Source organism: Hordeum vulgare, chromosome 6H (assembly GCF_904849725.1).
Source record: "Hordeum vulgare subsp. vulgare chromosome 6H, MorexV3_pseudomolecules_assembly, whole genome shotgun sequence".
NCBI classification, from domain to species: Eukaryota; Viridiplantae; Streptophyta; class Magnoliopsida; order Poales; family Poaceae; genus Hordeum; species Hordeum vulgare.
The window spans coordinates 135,461,913-135,476,412 of record NC_058523.1 but is presented as its reverse complement, the minus strand read 5'-3'; positions in this window follow the sequence as shown (position 1 = coordinate 135,476,412).

Genomic DNA, 14,500 nt, shown 5'->3' with positions numbered 1-14,500 from the left:
TTATGCCTTTGAGCTAGGCATGATGCAAAAAATTAAGTATTATCAACTCCAACAGAATAACTTGCCCGAGTAACGGACTCATAAGGTAACTTAATCTTCTTTTGAGGGAAGTGTTCCATTCCCTTTTTAAGGGGAACTTGGAATCTAATGGTCCCTTCTTTCATGTCAATAATAGCACCAACGGTGCGGAGAAAAGGACGTCCCAAAATAATTGGACATGAGGGATCACACTCATTGTCCATAATAAGAAAATCAACGGGAACATAATTATCATTGACAACAATAAGCACATCATCAATTCTCCCTAAAGGTTTGTTTATGGAAAAAATCAACAAGAACAACACCAAAATAACATTGATCATAAGGTTTCAAATCAAGCATATCATACATTCTTTTGGGCATAACGGAGGCACTAGCTCCAACATCACATAAAGCAAAGCAAGAGATATTATTCAATTTAATCTTGACCATAGGATCCCAACCATATTCTAGCTTTCTAGGAATAGAAGTCACTAGCTTGAGCTTCTCCTCCCTAGCTTTGATAAGAACATTGGTAATATGCTCGGTGAAGGCAATATTGAGTGTACTAGTGTGGGGGTCTTTAGCCATTCTTTACAAAAAGGTAATAACTTCGGAAAGACTACAATTATCAAAATCAAGATTACTTCCATTAATTAAAGTGGTGGTGATGTCATCTAAGCCCATTCTTTTGGTAGTCTCTAAGTTCAAAGGACCTTCTTGTCCTAAAGTTGAGGCATTAGCATCACCATTAATATGTCCATTGGTACTAGGGATGTGATGGGTGCTAATAGTTTTGAGATCCTCAACAACTTGTATAGTAGCAAGGGTAGTGTGTGTAGGAAGGCTCTTAATACTATATTCCTCTTCTTTTTATCTAGCCCATCTATCCTTAAGTTTGGCTAGCATTCTTATGTTCTCATTAATTTGGACTTGGATAGCATTCATGGGTGTGGTTTTCCTTTCCTCAAGGGGGAAGTTCTAATTTTAAGCATCTCTACATCATGAGCTATGTTGTCTACCCTCAAAGAGAGACTATCTATTTTTTATAATTTTTCTTCTACACTCTTGTTGAAGGCTTTTTGAGAAGTGATAAAGTCTTTAAGCATGCTCTCTAATTCATAAGTGGAGTTTTTGGTGCTAGGATAAGTGTTGTTGTCCCCATAGTTGTTGGATGGAAACGGTCTAGGATTGCTACCAAAATTACTCCCATAAGCATTATTATTAATGTTGTTCCTAGAGATAAAATTAACATCAACTTTCTCTCTTTCTTGAGCAACCAAAGAATTTAAAGGAACATCGTGAGGATAAATAGGAGCTTGCTTAGTAAGTAAAGTCATGATCATGTCAACCTTATCATTAAGGGAGGAGATCTCCTCAATAGAGTTTACCTTCCTACCTGTTGGAGCTCTCTCGGTGTGCCATTGTGAATAATTTGTCATCATCTCATCCAATAGCTTCGTGGCAGCACGAAGTGTAGTTGACATAAATGTTCCTCCCGCGACCGAGTCCAACAGATTCCGCGAGGTAAAGTTCAATCCTACAGAGAAAGTTTGGATAACCATCCAAGTAGTCAAACCATGTGTAGGGAAATTCTTAACAAGATATTTCATACATTCCCAAGCTTGGGCAACATGTTCATTATCCAGTTGCCTAAAATTCAAATGTTACTTCTTAACTGGATAATCTTAGGAGGCGGGTAATACTTCCCAATAAAAGCATATGTGCACTTATCCCAAGAATCTATGCTATTCCAAGGCAAAGATTGAAGCCACACTTTAGCTCCTCCTCTCAAGAAGAACGGAAAAAACTTAAGTTTAACAATATCACCATCTACTTCTTTATATTTTTGCATAGCACAAAGCTCCACAAAATTATTCAAGTGCAAAGCAGCATCATCTCCAACACCGAAGAATTGATCTTTCATAACAAGGTTCAGTAAAGCAGGTTTAATATCATAGGAGGTCGCCCCAGTGGAGGGAGCAGCAATAGGAGTGCAGATAAAGTCACTGTTGTTGTGACTAGTGAATTCACACAACTTGATGTTTTCAGTGGAACCCATCGCAGCAGCAACAAGCAAGAACAAAGCAACTAATTTTTTTAGTGATTTTTGGTATAAGACTCTAAAGCAAAAAACTAGAAAGCAAACTAACAAGACTAAAAGCAAAGGTAAAAGATAGTGTGCAACTCCCCTATCTTGAAGACTGGAGTCCCCGGCAACGTCGCCGGAAATTTTTCTTGATGATGAGTTGATGGATATACTTCTCGCCCCTCGTTGGTTCCCCAAGTGGAAGGTGGAGACGTAGTTAGTAGCAGATTTCCCTTACATGGGGACTATAAGGTTTATCAAACCTAGAGGACTCCGAGGATCAACAAGTAGGTGTCCGCTGCTCTGGCGCTAGCAGAAGACGTGGACATGCACACACAACAAATAACTTTGCTCCCAACAAGTACAGAGAGTTTGTCAATCTATCCGACCTTGTAGTTCGCAAAGGATCAAAACAGAAGCGGGAATAGTGATAGTGATTGCAACGGAAAAGTAAATAAAGCAGTAAATGGTGGAGGTGTAAGCAATGGTGGGAATATGGACCAGAGTCACATGATGTTCACTAGTGATGTCTCTCTCTCTCCCAAAAGACGAAAAACAACTATGCATGGGTAAACAAATTACAGTTGGGCAATTGACAGAATTATAAACGCACCGCAATGCTAATCATGCTACTAGAACGCTAGAGGCTCAAAAGTAATGGGAAGTACGCCAAGACAAGTAGACCGTTTATTCATCAGCATCTACTTACTAATCATCCACCTTGAGATATCTATCCAGAACATCTCGCTGGTATTAAGTTGCGAGCCCCACCCAAAGTGTAAACTCAAAGCAACGGACAACTGCATTAACGAACTTTGCGTAAGGTAAACAATCCTTGCAACCGTGGTCACAAGCACCATTGTTTTGTCCCTGGTGGCAACAACACATCCCGTAGTCTCATGTTTCTGTCACTCAAGCTAGACATCAGGGGGCATGAACCCACAATCATGCATAACGCTCCCTCTTGGAGTTACAATATGCTACTCGGCCAAAGCAATGAAAAGCAAGAGAGAACATGCATGAATCACTAAAGAACATAATATAAAAGGATAATAAAATATATAACTCATCACAATCTAAACATAATCTCATAATCCATCGGATCCCAGCAAACCAAGCATAGCAATAGCAGGAAAATTACATGGATGCCTTGATCATGTAGGGCAGCTCACAAGGGCTAAACATTGAAGCACAAGATTGGAGAGAAGACATCACATAGCTACTGGTCATGGACTCATGGTCCAAGGAGGACTACTCACGGCACATCCGGGAAGCGTCCATGGTGGTGGAGAAGCTCCCGGAGGTCAATCCTCCCTCCGACAGGGTGCCGGGAAGAGGTCTCCTTGTGCTCCCGATCTCGGGAGCGCTGCGGCGGCGGAACGTTGGAGAAATTCGCTATTCTATATATGATGGAAGGGTTTCCGATCAGAGGGGTAAATATAAGCCAAAGGAGGGCGTCAGAGGAGGTGGGCCCCACCCAGGCGACCTGTGGGCGCGGCTAGCGGGTAGGCCGCGCAGGGAAGCCGTCTGGGCAGGCCTTAGCTCCCCTTTGGTCCATCTTCGTGCTTCGTGAAGCTTCCGTCACGCTGACTTTTATATATTTTTCTTGGGATTTTTGGAACTCTGTAAATTGGGGTAAAAGTCCCTGCAAAAAAGATATCAGCAGACATAAACTATCACTGGGTGCACTGAGTTAGTAGGTTAGTCCAAATATGTGTAAAAAGGTATGCAAGTGTAGAAAAACATATAACAATGTCACCCAAAAGATCATGGAACAAGCAAAAATTATAGATAGGTTTGGGACATATCATTGTTCAACTTGTCCCTGGGGTTGAGGATGAAAAGCGGTGCTAAAGCACAGATGAGTTCCAATGGCCTGCTCAAAACATTCCCAAAATATTGAAGTGAATAAGCTGCCATGGTGTGAGCTTATTACCTACAGAATGTCGTGGAGTGAGACAATTCTAGACCTATATAGATCTACGAGCTAACTAGCAGTGATGGTTTCCTTGACAGCTAGGAAATGTGCAACTTTGGACAGTCGGTCAATGACGACAAGAATAGCATCATTTCCTTTATGTGATCTGGGAAAACTAGTGAAAAAATCCATTTCGACATGGTCCCATTTCCATTCAGGAATAGAGATAGGTTGCAGAGTTCCAGCAGGCTTTTGATGTTCTGCTTTGATTCGATGGAAAATCTCACATTCTACAACATAGCGTGCAATGTCTTGTTTCATGTTTGACCACCACATGTACCGGTACATCTTGGTACTACCTAGATGAATACACAGAGGTGTGACTTGAGCTTCTTTCATCACCCTCTCATTCATATCTAGGTTTTCCCTCTGACTTGGTACGAATATGCGACCCTTGAAGTACAAGGCGACATCATCCGCAACAGTGAAGCAAGAGGGTTTACCTTCTACAAGATTGTCTTTAATATTTTCGACTTCATCGTGATAGTGCTGAATAGTTTTGATTTCGCCCATGAGATCTGGTTCAACAACCATATTACTAAGTGAACCATGATTGATGACCCAGGTGTTCATGTTGCAGAGCTCTTTAGGATGGGGAACAATATAACCCTGAGGAACAATATGGAGATTCGGCTTGCTGAATTCTTCTTGAAAATGGGCCTAAACCTTATGAACCTGGAGGTGGTTGCAGTATGACTTGTGGCTCTAGGCATCAACCATTACATTATTTGTGCGAGGTGTATAAGAAAATACCCAACTTGAAATATGCCATGCTCTCCATCCATCTCTGTTGACGAGGTTCAGATTCGGGTGAGTAAACAGGTACTTTAGACTTTTTTCATCTGTGTAGATCTCACAACGATTACTGAGAAGGTAATGTCGCCATACAAATAACGCATACATAAATGCAACAAGTTCAAGGTCATGAACTGGATGGTTCTCTTCCTGAGCACACAATTGTCGCGAGCCATAGGCAATCAGTTTGAGCACTTGCATTAGGACATAGACCAATCCTTGACAAGAAGCGTCACAATAAATGACAAAGTCCTTGCGAGTATTCGGAGGAGCAAGCACTTGAGAAGATGTCAATTTGTCCTTGAGTGCATAGGAACTTTCCTGACATTTATCTGTCCACCCATACTTAATACCTTTATGGAGCAGATTGGTCAAGGGCTTTGCAATCTTGGAGAAGTTCTCGACAAATCGACGGCAATAGCTGGCGAGTCCGAGAAACTTCTGACTTGCTTGATATTCTTCGGGGGATTCCAGTCAAGAATAGCCTGAACTCGTTTAGGGTTGACCACAATACCATCATTGGAGATCACATGGCCAAGGTAGGTCACTTCGTCCAACCAGAATTCACACTTGGAATTTTTGGCATAAAGTTGATGCTCTCGAAGCTTGTCCAGTACAAGACGAAGATGTTCAGCATGCTCTTCTTTATTCATGGATTACACAAGGATATCATCCGGATAAGCCACGAGGAATTTGTTGAGGTAGTCCATGAAGATATAATTCATCGACCGAGAGAAGGTTGTTATAGCATTGGTTAAGCCGAAGGACATGAGGGTGTACTCGTATGAACCATATCGAGTAATGAAGGCAATTTTTCAGAAATCCTCTTCGTGAACATGGATCTGGTGGTATCCCAACCTCTAGTCGAGTTTACAGAATACTGAGGAACAAACAAGTTGATCATACAAATGATTTATCCAAAGAAGAGGATACTTGTTCCGAATAGTTGCCTGGTTGAATAGGATGATAACCTTGAACCAAACGATTTGTTCCATCCTTCTTCTTAACCAAGAGAGAAGGTGCTCCCCAATCAGAGGAACTTGGATGAATGAAACCACAATGAAGAGATTTGTCGATTTCTTCCTTAAGTTCAAGGAGTTCATGTGGTGGCATTCTGTAGGGTCTTTTGGCAATAGGAGTGGTGCCTTGTACTAAGTCGATGACAAACTCGACATCTCTCATAGGGGGTATTCTTGGGACTTCTTGTGGAAAGACATCTCGAAAGTCACAAACAATTGGATTAATTTCAATCCCCTCATGGGGTGACACATTCAATGCATTGAAGGCATATAGCCGGGCTTTAGCATCGCGAACAAGATGAGCATGGTAGTTTACTATCTCATTCGAAGGTTGGAGGGGATGGACGATTTTGTTGGCAGAAACGATTGAAGCCGTATAATATTTCAACCAGTTCACTCCCAGAATGAGGTCAATATTGGAAGACTTCGACAATATGGGAGCAGAAAGGAATTCCAATCCTTCAATTTCAACAGGGACATTGGGGCTAAACATGGAGGTTCTACATTGGCCTGGGTGGTGTTTACCACTATTGAAATGTTCATCTCTTTGTATTTAGTGCCATGCATGAATGCAAAATTTTCTGACATGAGAGAATGAGATGTTCCTGTATCAAACAATACAAAAGCTGGTACTGAATTAACAAGAAGTGTACCCATCACAGTAGCAGGTTGGTCTTGAGCTTGACTCTGTTCAATGTTGTTAGCCTGACCACGACCGTAAGAAGGCCTCGCATTGTTGTTGCGGTTCTGGTTATTAGCACTGCTAGTTGAATGTAGTGCAAGCCGATTCTGCTGCTGCCTGCAATCTTTGGAATGGTGACCTGGATGGCCACACTTGAAGCACGCCCCATCCTCAGGACTGGAATGATGATCTCGAGGTGGTGGACTTGGGAGCCTCGATTGCCTAGCTGGTGTAGGAGGTAGATGAGGTGCAACATAAGACTACATTAGAGCAGGAGCAGGTGCATGGTACATGTTATGGGGAATCCAGATTTTACGCTTCAATGTAGATGATCCCAAAGATGAACCCATGTCACTATTCCTCTTGTTGCCATCCTTGTAGTCCTACAGACCTGTTTCAACGTGGATGGCCTTGTTCACCAAGGTGGCAAACTCAAGATAGTCCTGAACAAGGAGCATGAGTTTGATGTCAGGGTGAAGGCCATCACGGAACTTCTCCTATCTACGACCATCAGTTGCAATATCTTCTTCAGAATAGTGGGATAAGTCCAGAAATTCTCGTTGATAAGCATCCACATTCTTGTTGCCCTTGGTGAGGTTGTGGAACTCATGCTTCTTTGTGTCCATGATTCCATGAGGAATGTAGCAGGCACGAAAAGCAACTTGGAACTCCGGCCCGGTGATGACGGTTCCATCAGGCTGAGAACGTCATCCTAGTCATATATTCAAGGGGTGGTAGGTTGGCGGCACCACGGCCACGACCAGATGGTCCAACTATCCTGCTAAATTTTGACATGGATAGTTTAGCATAACATAATTGGAGGGGTATGGAATCATTCATGAAGTAAAAAGCATAACGAAAGGGAAATGGGATAGATACTTCATAGTAGCCAAGTTCGACATACAGATACATACATAAGTTTGATTACAATCCAGCGGTTACAAGTTTGAAATTTGACGACAATCTAGACCCACTAGACGGCACGCACGCACCCGGTGGAGGGATACAACAACGGGATATAGCGACAATGCTACATCAACATCGGGGACAACCACTGAAGACACATAACTTTGAGTGACCCTAAACGTTAAAACCAGGGACATGATTCTGCATCCCATGAAAACTCTGATGCAAATACTGGACTCGAAGGGAAGCAGAGATCCACGTGAAGGAGTACGACCTCCAACAGTAGGTCACTCAAGACCTGGTGGTAGCTTTGTCCTGCACGGGAAAAGGATGTACTCAGGATGTATCCTTGCACTGACTACTGATAGCAACCGTGTCATGGCATCGTAAAGACGAGTACAAGTGGTGTACAACTCAATAGTTAGAGCTCGGACAGCATAATCCAGCACCTCAGTGTACTGAACCAGAACTTGTGGGTCGTAACGATGACTCATGTAGGGGGTACAGACAGCGGTGTAGGATCGATCATTATGTTGCCGCATGTAAGGTGTGTAGGAAGGAATGTCGGATCTTGTAACATCCTGAGCGGGGGCATACGGGATGTATCTGGATCTAGTCTCCTCCAGGTGAGGGTACTCTCCACGGAGGTGGGTGATAGCAGTATAGGTAGCATCATGGACTGCCATATCAACAGTCAGCCCAACACCACAGAAGGTGTGCAGCTTAGTGATGGAGATGTTCTGGCGATCGAAAATATGAACCATAGCCCGGTAAGCTGTTGGTTGAACCCATGGTAGTCCTCATAAATAGTGTACTCGGCGTACCACCGATATCCTAGCCTGGTCAAGAGGTCGACTAGAATGGCCGGGAATCCAGCCGCATCAACAACCATAGTAAGGCGTATGAGCTGTCTTGCGGCACACATCTGAAACAAGGAGGTTCAAAGATGTCAAATGAGAGTGTGTGCAACATACTTTAAAAAAATCAGTACATTGTCCAGCTCTCCAGGTTATTGTGATCACAAGAACTTAATGTTAGAGTTAGCAAAATCTTTAACCCAAAAAAGAAGGGGGATCAGAACCCAGAGTATAGAAGAGGAGTAAAAGATCCTAAACACACCCAATTGAGATGCGGGCCCGTAAGCCACACAACAATGTTAGTAAAAGTTATTCAAGTGCTAGACCCAACTTCGACCAAGGAATTGGAAAGGGGGCTACCTACAGGCCGTTGGCTCTGATACCAACTTGTGGGTCATACAACAGGGGGGTTGTGAGATTATATGAAGGGTCATGGCTTGTCAGTCAGTTGATCGATGATGACCCACAAGTATAGGGGATCAATCGTAGTCCTTTAGATAAGTAAGAGTGTTGAACCCAACGAGGAGCAGAAGGATCTGACAAGTGGTTTTCAGCAAGGAAATATCTGCAAGCACTGAAATTATCGGTAACAAGTGATTGTGTGGTGAGATGATTCGTAGCAAGCAACAAGTAACAAAAGTAGCAACGGTGCAGCAAAGTGGCCCAATCCCTTTTGTAGCAAGGGACAAGCCTGAACAAAGTCTTATAGGAGGTAAAACGCTCCCGAGGACACACGGGAATTTCTGTCATGCTAGTTTCATTACGTTCATATGATTCGCGTTCGTTACTTTGATAGTTTGATATGTGGGTGGACCGACGCTTGGGTACTGCCCTTACTTGGACAAGCATCCCACTTATGATTAACCCCTCTCGCAAGCATCCGCAACTACGAAAGAAGAATTAAGAAAAAGTCTAACCATAGCATTAAACTAGTGGATCCAAATCAGCCCCTTACGAAGCAACGCATAAACTAGGGTTTAAGCTTCTGTCACTCTAGGAACCCATCATCTACTTACTACTTCCCAATGCCTTCCTCTAGGCCCAAATAATGGTGAAGTGTTATGTAGTCGACGTTCACATAACACCATTAGAGGAAAAACAACATACAACATATCAAAATACTGAACGAATACCAAATTCACATGACTATTATTAGCATGACTTACCCCATGTCCTCAGGAACAAAAGTAACTACTCACAAAGCATAATCATAATCATGATCAGAGGTGTAATGAGTAGCATCAAGGATCTAAGCATAAACTCTTCCACCAAGTAATCCAACTAGCATCAACTACAAAGAGTAATCAACACTACTAGCAACCTTACAAGTACCAATCGGAGTCGCGAGACGGAGATTGGTTACAAGTGATGAACTATGGTTTGGAGATGAGATGGTGCTGATGAAGATGTTGATGGTGACGAGTCCCCTCCGATGAGAGGAGTGTTGGTGATGACGATGGCGACGATTTCCCACTCCGGGAGGAAGGTTTCCCCGACAGGATCGTCCTGCCGGAGCTCTAGATTGGTTCTGCTCAAGTTCCGCCCTGTGGCGGCGGTGAAACCACAAAAAAGCTCCCATCTGATTTTTTCTGGACGAAACCCTCCATATAGCAAAAGAGGGGGGCAAGCGGGCCAGGAGGGTGCCCACAAGCCCCCATGGCGCAGCCTGGGGGATGGCCACGCCGTGCAGGCTTGTGGCCACCCCCTGGCGGCCCTCTGGCGCTTCTTCGGTCCAGTATTTTTTATATATTCGGAAAAAAATCTCCGTTGATTTTCACGGCGTTTGGAGTTGCGCAGAATAGGTATCTCAACTTTGCTCCACTTTCAGGCCAGAATTCCAGTTGCCAGTATTCTCCCTCTTCATATAAACCTTGCAAAATAAGAGAGAAAAGGCATAAGAATAGTATCGTGAAGTAAAATAACAGCCGAAGAAGCGATAAATATCAACATGAAAACATGATGCAAAATGGACGTATCAACTCCCCCAAGCTTAGACCTCGCTTGTCCTCAAGCGAAAGCCTAGATCACTAAATATTTCCACATGTTTAGGAAGAGAGGTGTCGACAAAACAAGTTATGAACATGCATGCATCATGATCATGATTAGAACAGCATACCAACATATAATCTCTCATGCCAAAGTGATAATTACTTCACAAAGTAAAGCATGGATCAAGAACCTTACCGAGAAGTAACAACCGACAGCCTTTAGTCATTGAAGCAATTGCAATTTATCACAACATCAGAAAGAGTCAAGTAAGAGCTTGTAAAGCAAATCCACATACTCAGCCATTCTTTTGTTCTCTACAATTGCTTCAACTCACGTAGTACTCATGAGATCAAAGTTTCAACTGAACACAGAGAAACATAGGGGCTTATAGTTTTGCCTCCCAACTGCTTACCTCAAGGGTAGTGTCAACAATAATAATTCATGGATGCCTACCTCCAAGTTGACATACGAATGTAGATCTTTCCCAAGCATGTGACGGTAGCCAAGACAAAGGCAAAATAAGGAATTGGTGAAGATCACCATGACTCTTTCAAGGGAAAAAAGTAAAGGTGCAAGATAGGCCCTTCGCAGAGGGAAGCAGAGGTTGTCATACACTTTTGAGGTTTGGATGCGTGTCCTCTTAGTGCGGAGGAACGTCACTTTATATTGCCTCCTGTGATAAAGAACTTTATTATGCAGTCTGTCGCTTTTATGTCTTCCTCATCACAGGTTCGTATAAAGCTTATTTACCACACACTAATAGATCATACATATTAGAAAGCAATTTTTATTGCTTGCACCGATGACAACTTACTTGAGGGATCTTATTCAATCCATAGGTAGGTATGGTGGACACTCATGGCAAAACAAGTTTGAGGGTTTATGGATGCACAAGCAGTATCTCTACTTAGTGCAGGAGTTTTGGCTAATATGAGGTGGAAGCAATCGTCACATGCTGAGGGATCTCTAATCATATAACATTGTTCAGAGCTAAGCAAACACAATTCATTACGTTGTCTTCCTTGTCCAACATCTACTTCTAGGCATGCAATAGTTTGGTGAGTGTTCACAATCATAGATGGTGTCAGAGATGATATATTTATATGTGAACCTCTCCTTCTTTATTACTTCCTATTAATTGCAACAATGACCAAGGTCTATGTTTGCCTACCCTCAACAAGTTCAATCCTCATTCTTTTTATATGTGAAGCTATCACTTCCCATAAGATCATTACATGATTTTTCATCCTTTTGTTCTATTCTCACACTTTTGATCATGGCAAGAGGCAAAGCCCTTCAACTAAGACACTCTTTATTATATGGCTCATGAGCAAGAATACATCGGGGGTGACACAAAGCAAAACTCAAGACTAAAACACTAAGACTTTTAAACCACTAGACAAAAAGAAAACTGAAAAGGGAAACTAAAAACAAAGGTAAAGGCAAAAGATGTGATGGTGATACAATACCGGGGCAACTACCCCAAGCTTGGCACAAGCCAAGGGGATTGCCCATACCAATGCTCAGTTGTCTTCCTTTGGTGGTGAGGATGGTGGAGTTGTTGAAGCATGAGTTTGATCCTCCGTCTTCCAAGGCATAGGTGCTCCACCATGGAAAGATGAACGAGTCTCCGGAAGTCTCAAATCTGCAGCCAACCTTAGTGATTTAAATCTATACTCATACTCGCAGTTCTGGTTCTACAGGTCATAGATCTGGCCCTGGTGTTGATCAACCCTGTCATAGAGCCTGGAGAGGTGCTTCCCAATATCATTGGCATCAATCCTGTGCTTGTTGGTGAACTCCGTGATCATCATGTGGTTGGCGGTGAGTCCACGCTCCACCATCCCTTGGCACTTGAAGACTTGTTGCTCCATTGCTTCGAGCCTCGTCTCCACGCTTCCGGTCTTCTTGGGCCCCTCAACATCACGGATGTGCAACATCCCCTCATGCATCTCGATAGATTGAGGGTGTTGCAGCACTTCCGTGAGGTAGGGATTGATGACCTTCTCGAAGATCTTGTCCTTGGGAGGTTTTGGAGAAGTCATGGTGATCTAGATCTGCAACAGAAATAGGCTCGAAACGAAAAACAGAGGAAATCAACGTGACGCAGGGTCAGACCAAACGGAAGTATATATAATGATTTTTTCCAGACCAGAAGGAGTACCCTGCACGAAAACGGAGTCCGGGAGGCGCACAAGGTGGCCACAAGCCCTCACGGCGCGGCCAGGGGGTGGGCCCGCGCCGTGCAGGCTTGTCGCCTCCTCGTGCACTTTCCGGACTACTTCTAATTTTTGTATTTTTTTAAAAAATTCCAAAACGGAGAAAATTTCCTGTGGGGAACGTTTTGGACTCTGTTTTCTTACCGAATCTCATACCTCTTTGTTTTCGGAGTCTGAAACAGGCTGATAAATATCCCTTAGGTATTGTTCCGGAGTTATGGTATTGATGATATTGCTTTCAACATTTATGGGAGTACCTGAGATATAATGCTTGATTCTCTGCCCATTTACCACTCTCGGACAATTACCTTCCGTGTTGTTGATTTTGATAGCACCGGAACGATATACTTCCTCAACAACATAGGGACCTTCCCATTTAGAGAGAAGCTTGCCTGCAAAGAATCTTAAACGAGAGTTATATAGCAAGACATAATCACCTACATTGAACTCACGCTTTTGTATCCTCTTATCATGCCACCTCTTAACCATCTCTTTGAAAAGCTTGGCATTCTCATATGCCTGAGTTCTCCACTCATCAAGCGAGCTAATATCAAATAACCTCTTCTCACCGGCAAGTTTGAAATCAAAGTTGAGCCTTTTGATTGCCCAATAAGCTTTATGCTCAACCTCAAGAGGTAAGTGACATGCTTTCTCGTACACCATTTTGTACGAAGACATGCCCATGGGATTCTTATAGGCAGTTCAATAAGCCCACAGTGCATCATCGAGCTTCTTAGACCAATTCTTTCTAGACCTGTTGACAGTCTTTTGCAGAATCAGTTTAATCTCTCTATTACTTAGATCTACATGACCACTGGACTGAGGGTGATAGGGAGACGCAATTCTATGGTTGACATCGTACTTAACAAGCGTTTTACGGCAACCACCATGAATGAAGTGTGAACCACCGTCGGTCATTAGATATCTAGGGACTCCAAATCTAGGGAAGATAACTTCTTTCAGCATCTTCATAAAGGTGTTGTGATCAGCACTACTAGTGGGGATAGCTTCTACCCACTTAGTGACGTAATCAATAGAAACTAAGATATGTGTATACCCGTTGGATTTTGGAAACGGTCCCATATAATCAAAGCCCCAAACATCAAATGCTTCAATGACAAGTGAATAGTTCATAGGCTTTTCCTGACGTTTGCTAATATTACCTATTCTTTGGCATTCGTCAGAAGACAAGACAAACTTATGGGCATCTTTGAAGAGAGTGGGCCAATAGAAACCTGATTGCAATACCTTGTGTGCAGTTCTATCTCCCGCATGGTGTCCTCCGTAGGCCTTGGAGTGAAACTTCTGTAGGATCTGTCCCTGTTCATGTTTAGGTACACAACGTCTAATAACACCATCTAATCCTTCCTTATAAAGGTGAGGATCATCGCAAAAGTAATGTCTCAAGTCAAAGAAGAATTTCTTCTTTTGCTGGTACATGAAACTAGGTGGTATATATTTGGCAACGATATAATTTGCATAATCAGCATACCATGGTGCACTACGTCAAGCATTGATGACATTCAGGTGCTCATCAGGAAAGCTATCATCCATAGGTTGTGAGTCATCCAGAACGTTCTCCAACCTAGACAAGTTATCTGCTACGGGGTTATCAGCACCCTTTCTGTCGACAACATGCAAATCAAATTCTTGTAGCAAGAGAACCCATCTGATAAGTCTAGGTTTAGTGTCCTTCTTCTCCATGAGGTATTTAATAGCAGCATGATCAGTGTGAATAGTGACTTTGGAATCAACTATGTAAGACCAGAACTTCTCACATGCAAACACGACTGCTAAAAATTCCTTCTCCGTAGTGGCATAGTTTCTCTGGGCACTATCTAGAGTTTTACTAGCATAGTGAATAACATCCAACTTCTTATCAACTCTTTGCCCTAGAACACCACCAACAACATAATCGCTAGCATCACACATGATATCAAAAGGTAAG